The sequence below is a fragment of the Anser brachyrhynchus genome, assembly GCF_964034855.1.
Source record: "Anser brachyrhynchus genome assembly, chromosome: 6".
Lineage (NCBI taxonomy): Eukaryota > Metazoa > Chordata > Aves > Anseriformes > Anatidae > Anser > Anser brachyrhynchus.
Genome location: NC_137700.1, coordinates 17,643,543 through 17,665,548, shown reverse-complemented (window position 1 = coordinate 17,665,548; position 22,006 = coordinate 17,643,543). Strand labels below are relative to the sequence as shown.

The 22,006-nt window shown below is 43.4% G+C and overlaps 1 protein-coding gene across 1 annotated transcript in view; it reads left to right on the top strand.

Moving 5' to 3' along the window:
* Window positions 1-21,041: 21,041 nt before the first annotated feature.
* RTKN2 (rhotekin 2) overlaps window positions 21,042-22,006 on the top strand; it is a 135,763-nt gene continuing 134,798 nt past the window's right edge. Inside the window, exon 1 of the mRNA XM_080597485.1 lies at window positions 21,042-21,274. The gene's annotated coding sequence lies outside the window, so the exon portion shown is untranslated. The remainder of the gene's footprint in view (window positions 21,275-22,006) is intronic.

Sequence of the window (22,006 nt, the reverse complement as noted above, 5' to 3'; positions counted from 1 at the left end):
TGCTGAACAGGGAACTCTTTAGAGGAGGAAACAGAAATAACCTGAAGGCAAGGGTGTTTCTGAAGCACTACCCATGTCCTGAGGAGAGATGAGTACTACTGCAGAAAGCCAGTGTGTTCCAGCATAGAGGTTGTGCTGGTTTTAGAGAGGAGTATGTGTCTTGCTCTCCCTTTAAAATGGATCCTGTTTTGCATATTGTGTGTTCTGCTAGGAAGTGGGAGGTCACACTCAGAATCTTCCTGACAAAATCCAGTTCCTTATTATTCACCCCCAGTTACTGGCTAAAACATATGAAGAGTCCTCTTCCAGTCACGTGTCCAATTCACTGGGCTGAAGTTTCAGCTCTTTTAGGATAAAAGCCTGAATATTTCTTGCCTGATTTCAGTAGGATAAGAGGGGAATCCCCTATCCAAAGCCCTGTGGTTAAGGTACCTCCTGGGGAGGTGAGAGACGTGAATTTGAACTGATGAATACATATCCTCTGATTCCTTTCACAAGCATACTAATTACTAGACTGTGATACGAGAAGCAGAAGGTGTTACCACTATCAAAGCAGTTACTCAGCCTGGGTTTTAAAAGAAAGTGGCCACAGCCAAATTTGAAAGCCCAAACAGTGGGTCAGTGTGCTCATAGCTGTGTTGCCTCTACAGTGGGAGGTAGCCAGGCTTTATGGATCCAGATTTCAGTCTGGGTGTGAGTTTGGTCAAGTTTCCGAGGCTGGGGAATATCCTGGGCATGCAGGAGGCGATACGAACAGAAATGGGGGTGGCTAGAGGGGCTGTGGTGGGGAGGCAAAGGGGAAGCCTTTTCTGACCATAGTTCTGACCTTAATTTTCTCCAAATGCTGAAATGTAAATGTAACATCACTGTAAGAGCTTTTGAGTATTTTGTCTTGAGACCACTGCTGAATCTGATAGATGCCACATTCACCAGCTGATGGTACAGATTTACCTGCTGCTGATGATGTGAGTTTAAGTGAATGGAACTTCACTCATGGTCAAAAGTTTGGGGTTTTTTTAATGCACTTAAGTATCTTGTTGGACTGGGACTTTTAACAGTGTTATTCTGTCTCTTCATGTCTCCTTCAAGATAAGGTTTTCTTGTATTCTGAAATGATGTGGCAGAAGGCAAAAAATAATCGTGTGACTCATTAGGAAATAAACAGAGGCATAATTGCCATCTGTGTTTCAGTCCGTTTAATCTTCTCTCTCTCCAGTCATGGAAAAAAGTTCATGAAAAAGTTGAGGTCTGGTTTTGTGATATTTTTCAGAGAAGCTGGCTTAAAATATTACAGAAAAGAAAGGGGGAAAAACAATAGTGGCTCTATACATTATCTTAGACAAAATGGATTAAATTTCTGACACCCTACTCATCAAATTCTGACCTTGATTTGACCCCATTGGCTTTTTACTGTTTGATGTTCTCAAACGATTTGGTGCCACTTTCCCTTTGTAGTGCAGTTAATTTTGAGTGTTAGATAGAGATCAATAGTCATAGCTTGAAATTGGCACCTTTGGAGGAAAAATATGTTGTGTGGCAGTAACATAGATTTGATAGTACTTCAGTTAAGAAAATGGTGTACTCTTTCATTATTGTTTTCAATGACAGTATCCAGAGTGTTATTTCATTCTCCTACCAAGATTCTGACAGTGTCTTGTAATATCTTATCTATCACAGAGTTTTCATTCCTCTCCTTTCATGCTTGGCTTCTGGAGTGGAACTTTATTTAAAAGGCCCCTGAAATTAGAAAGAATGACCATGGCACTTCTGCTATCAAGCTGGTCAGTAAGAAATAAACCCCCTTACTTCCAGACTTGTGTATGGCCTCCTGCTTGCCCACATTAAAATCTCATTTTATGTGCTGGCCATACTAGGGAAGCTCAGCTCGTTGGGTTTTGCATATTGCATAAGAAGGATGGATGGGAATGCCATCCCTGCCTTTGTCCATATGTAAGTGTATGTCTTACTTTTGACCTGTTGCTGCACTGCAATGAACCTCAGTTAGCAGGGGATGCTGGTTTCTACAAGACTGCTTGAAGTAGCTGCCTCTGGAGTGCTTGGCTGGAGCTGAGGCAGCCTCTAGGGCACAGGATTTGCAGGAAACTGCTCCTTTTTGTGGGGTGCTACCCCAAAACACTGGGGACTGTGGAGGTGTGGTGAAGTACTTCTTCAGGTACAGGGCAAAGCAGGTGCTGAACAGTCTGGGGGACTTCAAATTGTACAGCTGAAATCTGGCCAATAGAGGAAGTGTGCCCTTCCTCCTGTGTAACTTTGGTTATCCCAACTAGTTTCATCAACATTTGGAAAACATGAAAACACATGGAAATACCTTTTTAACCAAAATCAATGCAATAGGTGCATGGAGGTAGGAAAGAAAATGCAGATAGGCCCAGGAGAGGAGAGGCACTTGGGAGGGAGATGTCACAACAGTCTGAAATACAGGGAAATGTCAGCCACAGCTTGTGCCTTCTTTGTACCAAGGAATCCAACCTTTGGACACAGATGAATAAGGGACATGGCTGCAATGGTCTGCCACTCCTGGAACTGTTTGATTCATTTTCACCTTCTTCCCAGGAGAATCATGTGCACCTCTGTACCACCAGCTACTTGAAAACCATTCCTCTGATTTCACAAAAAGAAATTTTCTTCAAGTTTGCATGTCCCGTGCCTTCCAGAGAACTTTTTAAAAGCCAAGTGTTAGCAATTTGAGGTCAGCAAATATTTTAATTTCTCTTCTAACTTGGAATCAATGACAAAAATTACCTGAATGTGTTTTTAATCAGTGATGACGATAAAGCAGGGAAGGGTGGAGTTGTTTCAAGACTTACTCTCCTATGCATTAATTACCAGTTCAATACTACAGAGTAAGCGGGACAGTTGTTCTATTTATACCACCAGCCTTATAACTGTTTCTGGGGAGCAGAGACAAGCTTCCTCTCTGCTGGGAAACAGACTCTACAGATGTAGTGATGGGATGTTCAGACTCCTGATACAGAGGAAATATTGCAAACAAAAAACCTCATCAAAGTGACCACTAGTGGTCATGGCACATGCAGCTACACTTTCTTAATGATTCATTTAGGTTCCTGTGTCTATAGCTGGATTTAAATGGCAGATGAGGGAAGAGTTGTCTACTACAGTAATGTGATGCTCTGTAGGAGCTGATGCTGACAGTAGCAGTGACTGGACAGGAAGGAAAGGCTCGTGTTGTAGGCTTACTTATTTGACTGAGGCTGTTGGCAGCCAACAGTAATTGTTCCAGTGTTATCTTCAGTACTTCAATGTGTTACTGCCATTATTCCACTCTTTTGTGGTTGTGATTTTGGGAAACAAAAACAGTTAGTAAGAAAAGACCACAATCATAGTCATTTGATGTGGGAAGGGAATTCGCAGGGAGCTTTGTGCTGTTTCACACGTCCCTGAGTTACAGATAATGAGGAAAACAGCGGTAGAACCAAAAACTTGAGCAAGGTTGAGATAAAGTAAATTGGCTACAGTGTTAAAGATGATCTTTGGGCAGTGGCCAATTGCTGGCTGGCTCAAGGCACGTGTCTGAGTGTCTCTAACCAATTGTAAGACAGATTCGGGTGCGTGGACAGCGTGTGGGGCTACAGGGAAAGTATATGTAGTAGTGAAAAAGGGCAATAAACGTCTCCTGTTCAAGAGCCATCAGGAGTCCGTGTCTTGCATCCCTTCAATATGAGACAACTTACTAATATGTGCTTCTCAAGTAATCCAAGAAGATTTCAAGAACAGTTCCTTTAGAACAGTTTCTGTTTGTTTTTTTGTTGTTGTTGATGTTTTTTGTTTTTGTTTTTTCTGTTTGATTTTGAACTGTTCAACTTATTAAGCAGCTGGAAATGAAGTTAGAGTGTTATCAAGTGATCCCTTTCTAGAGGCACAGCTTTTTCTTATCCCATTCTGCAGAAAGGAATTACCAGTTTCTGCTTTTCACCCGTTCTTGGCCTCCTAAGGCTGTTTACTTGAAAACCAAGTGCCCAAGCAAGGAATCATTTTCACACCTTTGAAGCAAACACGCCTGGTTTAATACCATCTTGGTTCTTAGTGACTCTGTTCTCTAAGTCATGATACCTAATCTTGTTAAAGTAGAGAGTGTACAATATACAAAGAAATGGCTGGAATGGTGTGCAGGATCTTTGGGTGGTGTAAATCACTGCCACTTCAAGAAAGTCAACAGTGCACTGTTCAGTTACTGCCCCATGTTACCAGCAGTGAAGTCTCTTTGGTGCAGAAGAGAACAGGGAGATACTTGTAAAAGGCAAAATTGTCTTATTTTGATAGAAGCCTGTGTCATGTCATTATCAACTCTTCCTAGCCAGCAATCAGCAGACACAAAATCTAAATGCAAATACAGACTGCAGGGAAAATGAGAGGGCAGCCAGACCCCATTTCCAAAGGATTCCTGCATCTTTGAGTAGGCACCTCAGCAGGGATGTCTCTGCATGGAAGTAGTTGCAGCAGCTACACCACGATGCTTTTCATGAAGTGAGGACTTCTGTAATGGGGACACCTCTGAAAGTGGTAGTATTTTTCTTTCTGCTTTTTTTACTGTTCAATCTTTGGAGAGCATGTACAGATAAGACAGGGAAGAAATATTTCTCCACAAATTTCTGGTTATTTAGCAGAGGAGCAGTGGCTGAGTGATAGGACAAAGGCTACTGGGAAAGGATGTTGTAGGTACCCATGACTCATGCTCTTTACCTGACAGCATCTTTGAGGTCTGCAGATATGAAAGAGAGTTAGACCTTGTTCCAAGAAGCTTCATACTTTTGTTCTCTGACTCAGGTATGAAATGCTTTATGTACTGCTCTCCTGACATTTATTACCTCCATTTATTGACATTGCCTGCATTTATTGACATTTAGCATGCTTTTCTGTAGGCCTGTATTCCTCTAGCCACAAGCCCTAGCTTGCTGTCAGGAAAGCTAGGACCTATGAAAGCAGTGTTTTCTGGATGTGCGACCTGTGTTAAATATGCAGATGTCTGGAGGAGTTTTCCCTGAAGGGAATGCTGGGGGTGTACTGAGATACTAGCTTCTCAGATGTGTGGCTGGGGTTGGTACTTCATCTCATACAGGGAAGCCCATACATGTGCCCCCACTCCAAGTGGGAGGACTGAAAACAAGTTCCTTGCAAGGGTATGTCTCTGGTGCAGGCTCCTGATCACGTAATCAATGAGCTCACGATCAAGAAATCATAAATTGTTCTGCTAGAGACAGAGCCTCAGTGGTGCTGAGTACCAACAGTTCCCATTAGCATCAATGGCAGCTGCAGGTGCTGCGTACCATGGTTCTATGTGAAAGCCTCAGTTTGGCCCCAGGCCTCACCTCCTGCCACCCCCCACCTGGGGGCATGCTGTGCTTCCCTCCCAGACATCCCTACCTGGCAGATCCAGCCACATTTGGAGACAAGCTGTTCTCCTTGGCTGGTTTTTTTACTAGTAGAATAAAGTATCACACTGCTTTAAAGCCATTTTAACAGCAGGAACAAAGGTTTAGTGAAAACAAACCTTTAATAAAACTTCATGTATCTTGACTACAATTCTTACCATTCCCTGAAAGCCACTCAGGTAGGCCAGCTTCTTCACATACCCTTAGAGAGCTCCTGTGACTCATCCTGGGTCCCTGAGCAGCTGCCTTCCTTCCCAAGTTCACTTCTAAGCCTGAAACATGGTTCCAGCCTTGCCTCCCGACAGCCATTAAGTGTGTTTTGAAAAGCAGTTCCACTCTACCTGTTTCTGCCCCTCTTGTTTACACTTTTCCAGACTGACACGTTTCAGTGCACGTTACTCATGAATTACTCTAGAGCAGCTCCAGAGCTGCACCAGGGAGTTTTCCCAGGTTATGGAACTAGCTGTCAGGGGGGTGTTTGCAGCGTGTGCTTGACTGTGCACTTAGGTGATGCCATCGATTACTAAAGCAGTGCATATGCTTACAGGTGAGTCACACTTTAAAATGTCTTGCTTGATCAGGACTAGAGTCCTTAATTTGTTCTGCACGTTGTAGTTTTCCAGTGAAGGCTGGATTGGTTACTGGGTTCAGCAGGAGCATGATCAAACCTGACTACTGAGTAAGTGAATGAAAGAGTAATCACTGGAAGATACTGCAGTTGAGATTTGATTGCCTTGCTGAATCTGGGGATATGTGAATGCCCTGTTCAGGGATGGGATCTGTGAGAGATCCCTGGCATACTGCTAGTTACATAAAATTGCTATTAATAGTGAATTATTTTTAGAAGGGAAGCTGACATATTGTAAAAGTGTCAAATAATAATGATACGGTAGTTAGTATATGTAATGTGCATTTGCAGCCTAGATTGTTAGGCTCTTCTAGGTTTGCCAGAAATTTCAGGTACACCCTTCCTGCAACTTTCAGTGCAGGCAAAATACCTGCCAGTACTTAAATTACTGAATTTGAACAGGAACTGCAAATTCAAAAGAAATACTTGATTTGATTTATTATCAGGGACTACATATGCACTGAAAGAGTTTGGTCAAGTTCATTAGAGCCAGATGTAAAAATGCTGCCTCCAGCTAGCTCCATCCCCTGCCAGCTGCCTTCTGTGAGTGCCTTTCCTCCCTGCTGCCCCACCTCCTACGAGCCCTCCCACCTTTGCCCAGACAGTGGGTCTGCTCATCCTCTCACCTTTACAGACCTTTACTTCAAAGTGCCCACCCCCACTGCAGCTGGGGTCAAAACCTCTGTGTGTATCCAAAACCATAGTATTATTTGCCTTGTGTGTGCTGATACTGGGGTTGTGTTTTATTTTTTGTATGACTTTGTACAAAAAAGAGCATGTGAGTATTTGTGGATCTGGAAAGGACCATTTTTGTATACACGGCTGGTATATGGAGTGTAAGTAAGAGCAGAGATGCAGTTTTATAGAGTGAGAACAGTATGCTTGGAAGCTACACAGCACCTGAGATGTTTTATCTGAGCTGTCTTGATCTAGGACTGAGTGTTTTCTAAATTGTGGTGATAGCAATTTTGAACAATGGCTTGCTATAATGTCCTGGAACTGATTGCAGCAATGGGATAAAGGAATGAATTGTGAGAAGGAGGGGAGATGCTGGTCTTCAGTGCTTTTAGGAATAATAAAATGCCTGTTCTGCAGTATGTTTAGCAATGCATAAAGAAAAAAATAATCAAATAATCTGTGGGGTTGCTTAGTGTTTTTCCAAGCTTTTATTAGGATGTTAAAGGTAGAATCTTGGCTACCTTGAAGACAGCGGGAAATTGCCTTTGCCTTGCTTGGGTCAGGATTTCTCCCGTACATCTGTGTCTGTTGTGCTTGGCAAATCACCAGAAATCCCATTGCAGCTCAGTTAGGAGAACAGAGGAGCGAGCACCTAAGCTGTACTTTCTAAACAAAATGGAGTGCCCCCAGGTGGTGCTCGGGGGCAGAGGTTGCACCTGGCCAACCGCAGTCCATCTGAGGACACTGAGGGTCTCCTGAGCAAAGAGGTGCGAAAAGCCAACGGGGAAACACAGCTGCTTGAAACCAGGTCTCAGGAATGGTAAGGGACTCGTGGCAGGCCAGGGGCAGAGCTGTTGGCCTGGCCACCTCTGGTTGTGTAGCAATCTAGTTGTGCAGGGAATTTAGATAGCATGGCAAGTAAGTAGAGTTACACAGAGTTAAATACATCCCAGAAGAAAGCAAATTCTACTCCAAAATCACGACAAACAAACAAACAAATGAAAAAAAGAAACACAAAGGACAACACTCAATTGCCCAGAAATCTTGCTTATGATATGTACTAGTGCCCGGAAGCAGTCCAAATTCAATTGACAAATGTTTGGAGCTGGAGTACATGAAAGGGTGCCATACTTTATTTCTGAGCAATGGAAACCTGGACCAATTTGACCACGTAACTGCTTCAGCTCCATCATGGGCTGGGAATTTCCATGCTGAGTTTTAACCTAAAAGCAGTTAAAACAAGCCAATTTAAACATCTCTCAAAGATCTCGAACCAATGCTACTGATCTCCAGATGACAGCCTCTTAGATATTGTTACTGAAACTTTCTAGAAGTAGCACAAACCAGGAGGGAGCAATCCATCGTTGGCATAACCCCATTTACTCTAGCAGTTTGGCCCCGAGGGAGTAGGAGCACTTGATGTCTGACAGCAGCCCCAAATGTCAGTATTTCTCCCCTTGTTCATTTGCCTGCTTGCTGTGGTAGATTTCATGCCATTATAAGCTGTTTATTTACAGCCTGATCAAAGTACTTAATGACAGGGTTAATTTCTACGTATAATGAGGAAGGCAAGCCAGGAGACAGGTACTGTGTAATCGAATTTTTCATTTTGGAATTTGTTGCTCTTCATGTAGAGCTTAGCTTTGATTTTTATTACCATTAATGCCTGCATTTGCTGTTCCTTCTAGTCTCCCAGATGAGCCAAAGCTACTGTGTCAATAGTGGAGGCACCGAATTGTTCCAACAGCTTCCGTAGAAGTATGACAATAAAGTAAAAAAAGTCTGTAACTTCTCTGCAACAAGGGCTCGATATGCAGTTTGGTGTGGGGGACAGTTAATACAAGTACACTGTTTAAACAGCCTGCTGAAGCAACTGATCTTTTTATGACTCAGTAGGTGTGTGCACATTGTGTATGTGTGTTCATGGCCACAGAGAGACAAAGACTGTGTTAAAATCCAGAGATCTTATAGTTTATGAAGTGGCACGCCTTCAGCAAGATTATGCGGACATAAATGATCTCCCACAGCACAAAAGTGATGGAGGCCTTAGAAAATGTGGCTCATTGATGTAGCTAGCTTCAGGAATTAAGCTGGAAGTGAAGACAAAACTGAACCTGGGCATATCCAGCTCACTCTGCATCCACTATGTTTCGCTTTTCCAAGCACTCTGTAAATTATATGAAAAAAGGGGATTTGAAAGTTCATGAGATGTTAAATTCTGTGAACCACTGTTAGACAAGTTTCCTTATCACTGAGGTAGAAATTCTTCTTTGTGAGGAAAATGTGCACCTCTATTAGCACCACTGTGCAAGCTGTAGTTTGCAAATGTGGTGGGAGGCTTTGCTTATGCTAATTTGAGCTCAGTCATGCACCTTTTTTGCTCTTTTACATGCAAATAGCAGCTGTGTCAGTCTCTGGGATGCCTGCTTGTTCCTTTAACGGAGAGATTCCAGTTCATACCTTCAACCAGTGCATTTGTGCGTGGGCAGAGGTATATCGTGGTGGTACAGTTGCTGACAAGGGAAGAGCTGTGATGGAGGTTGGAACAAGTTAGTGAAATAGAGAAGTTTTGAAAGAAGATGCTGAACTCTTCTGGTGTGTTTTCATTTATCAAAAACATAAAAAATGGGAGTAGAACAACAGACAACTGTACAAAATGGCAATCTGTGATCTTGCCCCATTAAAAAGGGATCTCTTAATTACCAAAGGGATCCATTTCTTCTTCTTTTGGGGGTCTCCCCATTTGAATACATCTTAAGGTGCGTATGACCTAGGCGAGGTCAAATCTGTCCTTGGTTCACTGGATCTTTCAAATCCATAAGGAATGAAGGGTGTGTGGGCTGCTTCCATGCAAAATGAATATAGAATGGTATAAATGGTATTCCTGGTCACTAGTGGTGTCCCCCAGGGCTCGGTACTGGGGCCGGTCCTCTTTAATATCTTTATCGATGATCTGGATGAGGGCGTCCAGTGCACCCTCAGTAAGTTTGCAGATGACACCAAGTTAGGTGCGTGTGTCGATCTGCTCGAGGGAAGGAAGGCTCTGCAGGAGGATCTGGATAGGCTGGAGCGATGGGCTGAGGTCAACTGTATGAAGTTCAACAAGGCCAAGTGCCGGGTCCTGCACTTGGGGCGCAACAACCCCAAGCAGAGCTACAGGCTGGGAGATGAGTGGTTGGAAAGCTGCCTGGCAGAGAAGGACCTGGGAGTATTGGTGGATAGTCGGCTGAATATGAGCCAGCAGTGTGCTCAGGTGGCCAAGAAGGCCAACAGCATCCTGGCCTGCATAAGAAGCAGTGTGGCCAGCAGGTCTAGGGAAGTGATTGTGCCCCTGTACTCGGCTCTGGTGAGGCCGCACCTTGAGTACTGTGTTCAGTTTTGGGCCCCTCACTACAAGAAGGACATGGACGTGCTCGAGAGAGTCCAGAGAAGGGCGACCAAGCTGGTGAGGGGTCTGGAGAACAAGTCTTACGAGGAGCGGCTGAGGGAGCTGGGATTGTTCAGCCTGGAGAAGAGGAGGCTCAGGGGAGACCTTATCGCTCTCTACAGTTACCTTAAAGGAGGCTGTAAAGAGGTGGGGGTTGGTCTGTTCTCCCGCATGCCTGGTGACAGGACGAGGGGGAATGGGCGAAAGTTGCGACAGGGGAGGTTTAGGTTGGATGTTAGGAAGTACTTCTTTACCGAAAGGGTTATTAAGCATTGGAATGGGCTGCCCAGGGAGGTGGTGGAGTCACCATCCCTGGAGGTCTTTAAAAGACGTTTAGATGTAGAGCTTAGCGATATGGTTTAGTGGAGTACTTAGTGTTAGGTCGGAGGTTGGACTCGATTATCTTGAGGTCTCTTCCAACCTAGAAATCTGTGATACTGTGATACTGTGAAATCTCCCCTCTTCAGTCCTGGAGGGCTGTAACACCTGAGGGTTCAGGCAACGGCTCTGGGGCTGGGGCAAGTAAGCCACCAGCCTTGAGGCTGGGAGGGTGGTTGGCTGAGCACAGGTGCTTGGTGGTTCACAGTAGTCGCTTGGGGCCAGCAGACACATTGGGAGGAAGTAATTGAAATAAAACACATCAGCACAATGTTATTTTCTCTGTCTTCAGTCTTCGTGGCAAAGATTCTCTCCAGCCTTCATCTCCACTTTATGGCTGTGGCAACCTGTACTCAGCCTCTACATTACTGTGGCCTCTTCCTCTTCTGCAAGGCCACCTGTGCTCTCGTGTCACAAAAGTCAGTGGAAAATGAATTCAGATAAAATCTTTTCCATGGTATCACTTTGGATGCCACTTAACCTCCAAACTGAAGAAAGTGGGCAGCAGTATCGTGTGGGCTATGTAAGGCTGTACAGCAAGGACCAGTTTAAAAGGGTGTTTGATTTAGGGTGCAAGGATTTCCAGGAACTTGGAGTGCAAAGTTTTCCAGGAACGCCACCTCAAAGAAATACGTTGTCCCCGTAAAGTTCTCCATTGATTCTGTACGCTGCTTGCCCCAGGGGCTTTCTGAAGGTGACATCTCCCCTTTCAGAAAGCCCTGGCTAGCATTTGGTCACCCCCAAGGGGCTGCCTTGGTGTCAGAGTGCTGCAGCAGGACGTAGCATATGGCTGCTTCTTTGGGTGTCCATGGAGGTCCCTGCAGGCTGTAATGTTACTGTGCTTCAGCCCGCCTCTGACCTGCCTTATAATCTTAAATACATCCCCTCTCTGCATGTGCAATTGAGCTAGAGCAGCATAAGGGGAAGAAATATGTGTACATGCTTTAATCACACTGATGGAGTAAAAGTGGTACCACCTTTATATAGGGAAGGCCCTTAACACCTCTGTAACCTCTCCACTTATCTGTGGGGAAATGAGGCTGTGACCTGTGGAGTTTCCACTGACTTCAGAGTTGGCAACACTATAGTAAGTGGTAATATGTTGTGGTACAATAGGATGAAATCCTGGCCCTAGTAATGGCAGTGGAACTTGGTATTGATTTTGAAGGTGTTTTAGGGATTTTGTCTGTAGAAATTAGTGGCCAACGCCCCTGATGAAATAATCCAGCTATCAAATAGAGGCTTCTCAGCAACATGGATGTTACAAAAATGCTTTTCAAATGGAATTTTTTTCCTATTGCAAATGAACGTCTTGAGCTATTGACCCCACAAAGTAATACATGCATCTAATAAAGTTATTCCCTGTCTATTTAAAAATTCCTTGTAACAATGTGGGTGGATCTGGCTATGCTGTTCTCCACCATAACAACAATTTATCCAAAGCAATTTGTTTCCCGGCCTAAATTTTGGAAAAGTATCTGGTTTCTAAAACCTTTGATAAAGGGAGATATTTGCACCTGACACGTTTACAAGTAACTTAGATCAGGTTATTGATCAGCCCTGTGTATGTTGTTTTCCAGTGGGAGGATAAGATGGAGAGGCCAATCCATTACTGCAGCTATCTACCACTGGAAAGCAATAGCGCTAATGATACAGGTTTTCAATAGCTGATTTATATTATCCTGCAGTCAATAAAATCTCCTGATTTTTGTCACTGAATGGTTTAAAGCAATGCTCTCAAATGATGCAGGCCCCAAATCTGACCCTCTGTAACACAGCTGCTGTGTTATGAGTGGATGAAAACTTAACAAAAACCCACCAGTCCTCCAGAGTACGATCTGGACCAGCCCTTTGCTCCCTGAGTGGTGGGTCAGAGAGCCCTGAGCTAGTGCGAGCTCGTTTCAGTGAGCGATGCCTCTCAAGATGAGCTACAGCTCCGCTGACTGCTCCCCCCACACCATGCCACCCAGGGGCAAAGGATGAAGGAGTTATAGTCCTGTCAGTTACAGCCCACCCTAGACAAAGATTGCAATTAAAATCTCGGTGTCTAACTGCTAATTTGGTACTGATTAATGAGAAATCTGTGTTGGAAATTATAAACGAGGGGCAGTAACTGGATCCTCTTCCTCCTCCTAGTGATGTGGGTGCTTTGGGCACCGCGGAGGAGCTGCCCGCTGAACTCAGCACAGTGGCACAGCTCCTGGGCAGAGGGCGGCAGCAGCGAGGAGCTGCGTTCACTGGAGAAAGCACTTGACAAGCCATGTGAAACCAGCCTGAGCAGTCAGCAGGCACAGGCCCATCTTCTCTTCTGGTTGTGTTTGAACATGAGAGTCACCACATCAAAGGACTGGCACAGCAGCTCAGCTCAGCTAGGCTGGTAGCTGGCCTAGGGGTGCTCTGGGAAAGGCTGCAGGAAACAGGTGGAGTGTAGAGCGGTCTTCTAGGATTGACTGTCCTGCATTCAGGAGGTTGGTTATATGAGGAGTCCAGACTTCAGCTTTCAACTTGGGCTGGAAGTTAGCAGCAGAAGGAATTGTGCTCAGGTGTGTGATGTGCCGGGGAGGCACGGAGCTGCTCTGAGCAGTTTGTCCTTTGCCCCTGCTAGTCACTCTTCCGGACCTCAGCTACGTCTCGTCTGGCCTGTGTGGCTCTGTATTCAGGTGGTTCCCCACAACATGTGCACGAGGGGAAAGGATGTCTGCAGACAAGCTGTGTGCTTAGAGATAAGAGGGTGGATTTAGCGGGGAGGTTTGCATGCTGAGATGGGCTGACCTAATGGGGCAGTTAATGTGGTTCTGGACTTGCACATACCCTGTTTTCAGGCAAACATTTCATGCAGATTTGTAACATGCGATAGCTGCCAAGCATCTTTTACACAGTCACAGTCTAGTGACTGAAGGATCCGCTAATTAAGAAGCCCCTAATTAGGCTTTTAAATGATAAACTGTAATAGCTCTAGTGCAGCTGTTGTAAACTATAGAGTAAATTATACCCAGTTGAAAGAGGCTTTAATTACGTATTTATATAACAGACTTTAAGGACTTTGAAAGATAAAAGAATTTTTAGTGTCTGCGATTAAAGAAACAAGAGAGTAACAATAGAGCTCTTAAACCAATGAAAGCAAGGAAATTCAAAGTTAATCTGAAAAGCCACGCTGGTACTTTGTTTTATGCTCATGGCATTCTAGTTTTTGGGGTTTGTTTTTATTCTTTTTGTTTTCCTAATGGACGAGATAAAGAAGTATTGTCAGCCAGGAGTTTATGTTCCCTGCTCTCAATTTCCTAGCTTTTATAGGTCCATGTACAACCTTAGTGATACTTTAGCTAACTTTCTGTGGTTTCATTTTTGCAGAAGTTCCATCAAGAAGACCCTTATTGACCACGTTTTCTCCTTGCATCCTGCGTTACAGAATGGTTGGTTATACACCTGCCTTTGTGAAGTCAGCTGGAGCTCAAAAGTTGGTTGTACTGAGCTTGGAGACCACATTCAGACCAAAGCTAATCTGCACGTTTTTGGTGTAGTTTTGGCAGCAATTCACCATTCTGTGCTTACCATATGGAGAAAAGGGTTGGGTGTACCTGGGACTGTTTGGCTATTTGGAGACTGCACTGTGGGCTCCCTTTTTGCAGGGTTCAGTCCTGCTCCAGTGAAATTGAGGAAAGTTAAGCCCTTGTCCACATTTGGGGCTAGCTCCAGTCTGCCTACCTGTTAGATGTAAACACTGCTGCTTTCCCCACAACCCTGCCTGACAGTGCCTCTCTTCGTAACCTCACCAGCTCTGTCTCCAAACTCTCTTCTACCCTCAGCCTACGTGGTTTACCCAGCCCTGTTTGCTGCCCTTCCTTGCCATCTCTAATCACAAATAACATCGATGCACAGCAGTGAATAAATAGTTCTTTATAGAGAAAAGGAAAGCTGTCTCTGATGTGCCATCCGTTGCCTGATGGATTTGCTGATCTGTTGCCGGTTCTTTTCATTTCTTAGATTACTGCTCCTCAGGACAAGGACTGTGTCTTTTGTGCCTGTGCACCTCCACCAGGTGGGGGATACAGACTTGAGCCTGCAGGGAGCAGAGAGCTCAGTTCCTGTAGATGCTCCTTGGGACTGGCCTTCACAGCTGTAGGACTCAGCAGCCCATGGCAGCCAGCCAAGGTAGTGCTTTTTGCTTATTCCAGCCGCATCCAAGTATTCGTATCTGAAAATATCACAGCAAGGAAAATAAGGAATACCATTCTCATAGTTAATTTTTACGTCCAATTAATTAGCCCAAAGAGTATTAAATTGTGCTAATGTAGTTTGCCTCTTCGATGCTGTCTTTTGACTTCAATGGAACTAAATATGTGCTTAAAGTTAACTACATGCGTAAGTGCTGTGGTGAATCGGGGCCTAGGGCATTAATTAGAACTTGGCTCAGATTTACTTTCAAGGCTTCCCCCCCCCCCCCGCTTTTTTTTTTTTAACTCTTCAGAGCTCAGCAGTTTAATTGGTATGCAGATGTTCCCCTTTATTGCTGGCAGAGGCCTCTGTCACTGTTCTGAAGGTACTCAGACATGAAGGCTGGTACAGTGGGCAGGAAGAAACCCCCCCTGAAGGCTTTCAAGCTTTGTGGGAAATAATGATGTATGAGACAGGGATTCCTTTAGAACCTGAAGGGAACATGACAGACAGAATAATATGGGAGGAAAACATTGTCTTCACAATTGAGACTGATGGTCTCATCTTGTCTCCTTGTTATTGTTACCAACCAAGACTGAGATGAGCTTTCTTACGAAGAACTTCATTTCGTGGCAGGTTCTATATGTTGGACACACTGCGCTCAGTGGTAGCTTTCCATCCAAGGTACAGATATTGACAGCCTCTGAGGAACCCTTTGGGGCAGTGTTTTAGCTTAAAACCTAAAATTCCTTCCAGCATTCAGATGCATTTTGTCAGGAGTGACAGTTGCAATTTGATAATCTTTTACCACTTTGCCTGCCTATCTCAAACAGCTAGCTGGAGGGGAGAAACCCAGAGTTGTTGGGCACAGGAATGTCAGCTTTATGAATCAGCTTCTCTCGCACTTTATTAATTTCACTTTCCAGTGGTTAGTGCATGTTTGGAAGAGACAATTGATTTGTACGGATCTGTGTAGGATGGAGCAAAGCTGGAACTAAAGAAGGAGTGCAAGTTGACAGCAATGCAATAGCTCTAATTGACAGATACCAAAGGCACTATTTAAAGCAACTTTTCTTCTGTTAAAGTTAAAAATCGCCTTCAATTTGTCCCTGATTGCCATGTTCAAAAAGAAGTGTTTGCATGTATATTCATTTAAAATGGATTAGCTGAAATATCAAGTGCTCATTTTATATGCTTGTATTTTCAAGTTAGATGATCCAAAATGCTCTTGTGCAAGGTACAGGAAGACGGCTGTTTCTTAACTCCTCCAGAGTAAAAGCTGTCTTTCAGGGGACACTTAGCACATGTGAGATTTATGTTAGTATTCTTTGGCACCCACAGTTTCATCAGAAATGCATTTCAGCTAATGGGAGGCAGAAGGACTAATACACGAGCTGTGTGTTGTGGGTACAAAAATGCAAGCAGAAATTACACCCACTGCTGGAAGGGCTAGGAAAATGTACCTTCCTGGATGTGAGCAGGGCAAGTTAGGAAATATCAGCCTCCTTTTACAATTGGCTGTTACTCTTTACATTTCTGGAGAACTGGGATCTTGCTGTTAATCTTACAAAAATAGATGCTGTGGTGAAGCCTCAGGCATGAATAAAATTGGATGTTAATCTTAAAGCAGATTTTTTACAGCTATGCACTCAGAGCCAGTGAATCCAAATGATTTTGGAAACTCTGTGTTTGTTACTTATTTAGATCAAAATGCTGGGGGGAAGAAAGGTCAGTGGCATAGGTACATATTGTAACATTTGGGGCTTCTTAAAGTTAAGCAGATAAGGCCAGCAAACATTAAACATCTCTGGCTTGACACAAATAATAGGCAAAGCTGAAAAAAGCCTGCTGACAAGAGGAGTGGGTGTTGGTGGGTGACTTGCTGCAGTTTTAGAGCTGTTAAGTGTAGGTTTTTTAGCATTTTCATTATTTAAAAGTGGAGTGGTAGTTTCTTCACTCCCTCTGAAAAGTTACTAATTTACTCTGAAATACAGGGTAACCCACAATGATTTAACAGATTTGTAATGTGCTTTAGAGTGATTTCAAGTAACAGACGCCCTCCTTCTCGCCAAGCTTCCCACTGTCTCAGCTCTGCCTCCACTCCTTTCTCTGTGTACATCTGCACCAAAATGCAAAGCAGGGGCTGCCCCATGTGTGACTTTCATCTGCCTAGCTCCAGTGTCAACGGGTTGGGTGGCTTTGACCATTCGTGCTCATGCAGGTTTCCCTTATTCCCAGTGTTCAGAAACAGAGGCTGCGTTAGCAATGTTTGGATGCTGGAAATCGCATCACAGAGCATGGAGTGGTTCAAAAGGACCTGCCTCTGCTGGTACCACTGCAAGTGGGCAGGCCTTCCTGACGCGTAGGCGTTTTGCTCAGTGCATGGAAAGTGCCTAGCGGAGCATGGCTTTGGGCTGTGATTAAGGTCCCCAGGGTGCTCCTGGGATCCAGGCAATACTGAGTAATCTGCAGTCCTCTGCGTCGGATTCAGAGCAAGCACCTGAGTTGTGTTCCCAGGGGGCTGTCCAACAAAGACAGGCTGCATGTGGGATGCGAGGTGGTGGGGACGTTCTCTCTGGTTGTCAAGATGAACCAGGTCTCTGCCATCCATGCTGAGACCACTCATGCCTACCTATTGTTGTGTTCAATAACCAAACCTATAGCAGGATGTTTGTTTAAGCCAGAGACCCCTTTGCATGGATGATATTTAAATTTGATGGAGCCTTGCTGAGAAGAAGCTGGCCTTGCATTTACTCAGAGAGGTCTCCGGTGGTTTGTGGTAAGGAATTGGGACCTGGGGCTGAAGCCACAACCTCCAGGACCAAACCACAGAGTTTACACAACTCCTGCCAAGGCCTGCCAATTTGCCTTCCCAGCTGAAGGTCTGTGTCACCACACATCTGCTGCTTTTGTATGCGGTTGCCATTGCTGTTTGAAGGAGGAATCTGTTTTGTTCAACATAGCAATATTGTCTTGCTTAGTTTAATTTTATTAGCTGCTGCTGATTTGTTACTATTCAGTGCATCTGTGGGCTTGTTTAGTATCGATAACCAAGGGTAGAAATACCTGAATGGAAAGCTAGATGGAGATGTTTTCTCCCCATCTGCCCTGCCCTTGTGAGACCCCACCTGGAGTACTGCATCCAGCTCTGGGGCCCCCAGCACAGGAAATACTAGGACCTGTTAGAGCCACAAAAATGATCAGAGGGCTGTAGCTCGTCTCTATGAATAAAGGCTGAGAGAGCTGGAGTTGTTCAACCTGGGGAAGCAGAGGCTCCGGGGAGACTTCACTGCAGCTTTTCTATACCTGAAGGGGGCTTATAAGAAAGATGGAGAGAGACTTTTTATGAGGGCATGTAGCGATAAGACAAGGGGTAATGGTTTTAAACTAAAAGAGAGTAGAATTATATTAGATATAAAGAAGAAATTCTTTAATATGAAGGTGGTGAGGCACTGGAACAGGGTGCCCAGAGAAGCTGTGGATGCCCCATCCCTGGGGGTGTTCAAGGCCAGGTTGGAAGGGGCTTTGGACAACTTGATCTAGTGAAAGATGTCCCTGTCTATGACAGGGGCGTTGGACCAGATGGTCTTTGAAGGTCCCTTCCAACCCAAACCATTCTATGATTCTGTGCTGAGGTTCTGGAGGACTCCAGGGTTTCTTTTGCTGTTCTTCCTTTCCCTGTCATAGTGGGCCCGAAGAACACTTACCTGTTCATAACAGAAATGATTCAAGGTGCATGGGACTGACAGGTCACTGTAAGTTTGTGTTACCCTCCTGGTGTGACTGGTATAGATCACATCATCTTGCAAACTTTAAGGAAGAAATCTTTTGTTACAAGGAGAGATGGTGAGTTGGTGCCACCGACCTCTATTTGGAAAAATATTTTTTTGTGCGAAACCTTTCATGTTCTGGAGGCTCAAGTCAACTGCTTTTGACCTGGGAGCTTACAGCGTAGGTAAGTGCAGCCATATGAGGGCTGAATAGATCTCAGCTTCAGAGACTCAGACATATAACTCTCCTTGACTTGAACTGGAGAAGGGCCAGAGTTTGTTCACTTTCACTTTCTGTCACTAAGAAAAATGAACACTGTTTTACAGAAGCTATAATTCCTTCCTTTCTTCCCAAATAGATGATGACTAAAGAAGGCCTGAGCTGAGTTATAGATATTCTTATATTTACTTGAAGTGAATGTAGCTCATAACTCTTATTTTAGCAGCAATCTGGAACACTACTGTGAACAGATTTACAAAGTCTGCCTGTTCCTTACCTTGGCATTCTGGCATTTATGCTCATTCTTGCACTGATACTTGGAGTTTAATGAAGCCAAATATCTGAAAGGTGAGTAGGTAAAAGGTTAGTTTCATACACAAACCTATTCCTTCTGTGAGCTCCATAATCTTCTTCCAGTTCTTAAGCACGTTTTTTTTTCTTCTGATACTAAGGGGTGAGGCACTGTTTTTTTTGTTGTTGTTGTTGTTCCGGTATGTGTGTCATCAGCAGGTATTAACTTTGTTCTAGTTGCAGGGTCCTTTGTTGCTGGATTGAAAAGACTACTAAGTTCAACCATGTGTTTTTAGGCTAGACACTTACCAAAACCCTTTACTGCATTTATAGAATGAGCAGATTTAATCTGGAAGTCATTGAGAGAAACCAATAAAGGACTTCCTTGATGTGATTTTTGGAGTTACTCTGTGGACCTGAATTGCCTGGTTTCAGGTATTGGACATAAGGGCACTTGAAAGGATAAAAAAGGTTAAGTGTAGATGACAATGAAAATGTTATCAGGATATATAGGTCAGTCAATAATGTCAGTGTGATATGTAAAGTGATATGAATACCTCTTTGATTTTATGGACAGTGCCTTACTGTATATAACTTACTGCAATAACATGATCCTTGGACTACATAGTTTAACTTTTAAAGTTTGTTAGTAATATAATTGCCTTGAAATGCCTTATGAAAAGTATGCTTATTACAGAACACATCCAGTTGCTATCTGCCTAGTGTTAACTGTTACAGCAACCTAAGTTATGAGAACACATTTGGAAAAAACTGTGCCAAACAGAGATTTTTATTTTTTTTCTGAGACTGTTGCTGGAAACGTTCATCGACATTTGGAGATGTGGTCTTTCAACTAGACTACTTGCACCCAAATTATGTGCAGATTTCAATAATTTTCAAGCCTACAGTCGTGTGCCAGAAGTACAATATTAGCGTTTCTTTTAATAGGGATAACTTTGGAATAGGTTTCTTATTTAGTGGATCGCCTTCCTTGTCATTCATCACTGTGTAACATCTTTGTAGAACTGCAGTAACGGGAAGGAAAGAAGATACTGGAAGTGTTTCTGTAATTGGAGCTCGGTTTGGCAGTTTTACCTTTCTGGAAAAGAAACGCTAGTTTTTCTTCTTTGCTTTGCCATCCCATTTTAGTGCTGTTGTATACTGGAACAAAAGAATAAAGGTGAACACTGAATAAGCTGTGAATTCTTTTTGGATCAGAGTTTGGGAATCTGTTCTGACGTTTTGGTGTTACTTTTTCCTGGGGGGCTTTATTCACAAACTCTCAGAACATATTCTTCCAATAAGATTTCACATAGTTTGGTAAACATTTGAATAAATTTCATACCATGTTATCAAAGTAGACACAAATACTTCTTTCTTCATGAACTGAGATGAAATTAAATGCTCATTTATGTTGGTAGGATAATAATTAAGTTTATAGACTCAAATCAGTGGTTTGCCATTTCATTGCAGGAGTAGGCTGAATGAAAACCTCTGTCAAAAATTAGAGATGAAATACTGAATTAACATGCCAAATAATAGTGCATCAGGAGTATAGCTTTCTACTCTGGACAATGTTAAGATGTATCTTGGTCGTGGAAGCTCTGGAAACATTGTGAGTCTTGGTCAAACATAGTGCAACCTCAAACTGTAGGGATGTTACCATTCTTTGAGCACTGTGCGCTCAGAGTCTGTTCTTCGCTGGTGGAAATCTGTCCAGTATTTCGGGAGCTTGGTGGTACAGGAGACAATCACAGATGCTCAATTAGAATAATTTAACACTGTCATGGGGCAAGATTCGGCCTCTGTTCTTTTTTGCACCTCTGAAACTGGTGTAACATTAGATTGTCATCAGGTTTCATTAGTGAAGCCCCATAAAACAAAAAAGGATTGGCTCTACAGCGGTGTGAAAACTTTGTATGTCACTTATATTGAATGTCTGGGTAGAGATCAGCGTTCATGAAGGCAGTGCTTTTCCAGAAACATTTAGGTAAAATGTCTAGGTAAAATCTGAACAGAATTTTGTTTGCTACCTGATAAAATGGTGACCTCTTCCCTTCTAGGTAAGTTCAGTTTTCCTCTCGATGATACCCCTGCACCTTCAACTAGATTTTTCCCTGGGTGACTGCAGTGAATGGACCTGACCAAAGAGGGAATCTGGCCCACTGAATTCCTTTTCTTTCTCTGCAGTTGAATGAAAAGCATGTGTCTTTTGAAGAACAGTGACTGAAAGAAATACTGATGACTGGTGGGACATCTACAGAAAAGGATAAGAAAATTACTCTACTACAACAGGGGCTCTGTTAACTCTTTCTTGTAGGTTGTATATATTAATAGTAACAACTAAAGTTTTGTATTTTTGCAGGGAAACACACAAGGCTCTGAATTGTATTGTTTTAATTGCAGCTAACTGAATGAATTAAGTGGAAAATTGCACACAGTGCTTTGATTGTCTAACTCTCTGTATGTGAGGCTTTGGGAACAGTTTGTTATTATAAAAGAACAGCACTAACAAGAAATCAGCCAACATATAATTGCTAGGCTGAGGGACAGTTTGGGGAAAGCTGATATTTATTTATAAATTATTAAATAAAAGAACATAATATGTGGATCATCTCTTACTGCCTCCACACTTCAGATATTACTCATCTTCCTAAGCTCTGTGTTCTCCAGGACGTTGCTTCTTATAACTAATCCAGGAGTTGAAACCACCCACATCCAGGAAAGGAGATGCCTGTGCATTTGTTATGATGGCAGTTTTAGTTATGGGACTCACCTAAGAACATGAATCTGCAGTTCAAGGAAAGGACTCGACCAGAGAGGTGCTTTATGTGCCTAAAATACACACGAGCACCTGGAACCCTATTTAGGTAGCCTAAATTCTGGTCAGTGTTTCCTACTTGACAATCATCTATCCAATATCCTAAATAGAAGGGCTTAAGAGCAGTTCAGGCACTGAATTTAGTGGGGTTCTCAAAAGCATTAGATATATTATTTCCATACCTTTTTGAAGGAATGATGCTACTTCTGTTTGTCTCTTGTTCTTTG